The following is a 3,676-nucleotide window of genomic DNA, read 5'->3' on the forward strand; positions in this document are numbered from 1 at the left end:
CTTTTCTTTTTTCTTTTTCCTTTTTTTTTTTTTTCTGTACATGAGCCTAAATGTTCCCTGAATTCTGGAACTGCATATTCAACAGCCTACTCAGCATCTCTCACTGGATGATTAGTAATCATCTCCAAATTAACATAGGTAAAGCAGGTATCTTTAGATCTACCTTCTCATTATCATCTCAGGCAACTGTTACCCTTTCAGCTTCTTAAGCCAGAACCTGTTGATTTCCATCTTTGCCTCCATATCATATCATGAAAACTATACCTTCTCGCCATTTTGGAACCATTCATGTTCTAAACCAAATGCTATCACCCACAGTTTCTACTACTCTTGTCCCCATTCAGACTACCCTCTACAAACATCCACAGCAATTATCTAAAATAGAAATTAGAATTAAGGTGGAAGTACTAGGACTGTTTTTTAATTTAACCAAATAACTTCCATAAAACAAAGCAAACAATAGAGCAAAACTACAAAAAAATCTATACACAACATATACCCCCAAACTACGGGGAAAGGTACTCTTAAAAACTCTTTATTAGTGGGAGGATGCAAGATAATACAGCTGAGGTTTATGTGGTCTACATATTTGTGCAGGAAAAAGAAAAGAGAGCAGTGTGAAATTACTTGACAAACCCAAGAACCCAAAAACCCCAACAGGTAATCAACAAAATGTTTAGTAGGCTAATTTGAGAAGAACGTGTGAAAGTGGGAGATATGGGATACCTAGAAAAGTTTGAAGTGGCTAAATGGTTAATTAGGGAGGGAGGAAAAGGGTTTATAATTCGACAGAGGCATGTGAAAGACTTCAGCAATAGTAGGAAAATTTTATTTCCTCATTTGGAGAGGGATATATGAAAAATCTTTGTATAATTTTTTAACTTTTCTGGAAGGCTGACATTATTTTTTTATAAATGTTTAATCTTCTGAACCATTATAATAACTCATCAAACTGTATATTTTAATGTGTTTTTCTAGTATCTATTTCATATATCACAGAAATTTTTAAAATTTAAAAATTAGATAAACATAAATTAGATCATAGCCACTAGTCACTTTTAGAGAAATAATTCAAATACTTGACAATTAATTAAAAAACTATATAGAACCTGGCTCCTCCTCTAGCTTCCTTTTTTATTCTTATTCTTCCCTATTAATCTGCTATCACTTATTGCTCCTGACAGAGCTCATTCCTACCTCAAGGTATTTGTTCACCCTACTTAAGATGTTCTACATAATCAAATGCCTTGAGCCCTTACTTCTCGTTCTTGGGCCTGATCCAATATTACTACCTCAGGATATATAAATAAATCTAAATGTAAAAGACAAGCTGGATGCAAATTCAAAATACAGATGAAAAATTATACTAGGAAAGAATGTAAACCCCAAATAAAATGAGAGAGAAATAAGAGAAGGCAAATAAGGGTTAAAATGGGTAAACATGAGGCTCCTTTGGAAAGTTTGGTGAGATATCTATTTCTTCCCCAAGTCTCAGGCCTTTTCCACACAGGTCTTTGAAGGAAAACTTCCAACCACCCTAGGGATATGCCTCCTCCCTGACCACCTGGGCTGTTTCCAACAGTGATGGTTTCCACACCTGACTCACTCTTACCTGCACATCGTCTTCTTTTATCTTTCCTCCCTGTCTCCCATGGATCCTTCCATTGTTCCAATAAGGTAATCACATGTGGTTTAGAAAGAGAATGCCCTGCTTATAAATAAGCATGCCAAATAATAAAGCAAAGAAAAATATTAATTCAAAAATACCTTGAGCTTTGGTTAATTTTTAATAAAGGCTAAAACAATTTTGATAAATACTTCAAAAAAGGGAAAAGGAGTTCAAGTAACCAGACAGGCAGGGAAATGGTTTTATTTTAAATGAAATCTATGTATCTATCTACATACCTACTTATCTACATATTTATCTTCTGTGTCTTTAACAGAAAGTATGACTATGCAACTGAGAACACAGAATGCAGAAACAAAGTGCCTGGGTTCAATTTTACTTTTGCTACTTATCAGCCATGTGATCTTATTAAGTAGTATGTAATTTACTTAAAGAGCACTGTCATTTAAAATGACTGTAAAAATAGTACCTGTCTTAAAGGTGATCCTAAGGATAAAAATCAGTTAATATAAGTATCTATTAAAGATTCTACAATAGTGACTCATACATGATAAGCACAGCATAAACTATTCACATTACAATGGTCATTTTGCTGAGGAAAAAAAAAGTTTCCTGAGTCATTTCCATCTATAAGATAGTCATTTAATCTTAAATACAAAGTTGAGGAGATATTCATTTTATCTATACAATCAGATTAATTATGTTCTAAGAAATAAAATAAGGTAAATTGTTTTAAATGATTCCGGTTTATACAATCCACCATTTGTACAGGCTCTTCAGATATTTGAAAAATATCAGGACTCTTTGTCTAGCTGTTCTGCCTATATATGGGTCAGACTTTAATAGAGTATTTATTTATAGCAATTTTGAGCATAAACACAATAGGAAACCTGGCCTCTCTGTCAGAGTTTATACCATAATGGAATTCTAATCTTGTTTCATCCTTTCTAGCCTAACAAAGCTAGACTCTTTGGGATCATGGAGAATCAATTGTGTTCACTTAAGACATCCCTAAAATTTATAATGGACAAAGTTTCAGGGAATACATTTTAAGTTATTTAAGAGAGGTAAACTTACCCAGTGAGACCAAATTCCTATAGTTCTCCAACATCACATCTCTGTACAAGTCTCTCTGAGAAGAATCTAGACTTTGCCACTCTTGCTGAGAGAAAGCAATGGCCACATCCCTGAATGTCACTGATTCCTGAAACTGCAAATTCATATAAATCTGGTGAAATTAAAGAAGTTATTTCTCAGTTTCAGTGTTGTAAGAGAACAATAATATAGCAATTGAGTGATCTGGAAGCCTATGATATGGGAATTGTATGGGAAGCAAAGTATCAGTATATTGTAGAAGAATCTTATTGCCACAGACAAAATTTTCTATATGTTGTAGATACTTCAATTCTCTAGACCTACAGGGAAATGAATAAAATAATACAATTTCCCCTGTCATATGATATAGCACAACAAAGACACTGCTTGCTAGGTACCAACTAATAGAATCTCAAGAACTATTAGTCTCTACCTTTAAGAGAAAAAAACTATGTTTTTTTTTCTTTCAAGTAAATTTCTATTTAAAAAGTAGGCATTACAAAATTTGTTAATTCTTTACGCTTCAAGATCACTCTGTCAAATCAAAAGTACTTTTCCTTCTGTTGAAATAAAAGTTTTCCATGAGGACATAAAAGACAACTCATCTATAGATAAGAATTGTTGAGAGCCACAGCCGAAGGGGCCATGCTTACAGTGAAGGGTGCTTGAGGACCATAGGTTGTTACAGCCTCTTTTAGCTGCTTCACTTTTTTGAAACTTAAAGTATGGTGAATTCGCTGCCCTCCTGCCTGCTCAAATACAGGGCATGTTAATATTTGAGATCCTGTCTCAGGATTCCAACTATCAACTGCGGGGGTTGGGAGCCTCCCAGCATATGGAGGTGGCACTGTTGGTTGGACACTCACGCCCTCTGGTGATAGAAAGGTGTTAGTAGCAGTCTCCTGTTGTAACTTTTCCCCTGATGGCTTTTTCTGCTCTAAACTTTCTTCCTCT

The 3,676-nt window shown here is 34.5% G+C and overlaps 1 long non-coding RNA gene across 1 annotated transcript; it reads right to left on the minus strand.

Moving 5' to 3' along the window:
* Positions 1-35: 35 nt before the first annotated feature.
* Positions 36-3,460, minus strand: LOC107134721. Its single transcript, XR_001502463.2, has 2 exons — positions 2,705-3,460; positions 36-1,708 (listed from the first exon to the last, which is right to left on the minus strand). It is a non-coding gene; the product is annotated as an uncharacterized LOC107134721 (long non-coding RNA).
* Positions 3,461-3,676: the final 216 nt, after the last annotated feature.

This window comes from Marmota marmota, unplaced genomic scaffold (assembly GCF_001458135.2).
Source record: "Marmota marmota marmota unplaced genomic scaffold, marMar, whole genome shotgun sequence".
In the NCBI taxonomy this organism is placed as follows: Eukaryota; Metazoa; Chordata; class Mammalia; order Rodentia; family Sciuridae; genus Marmota; species Marmota marmota.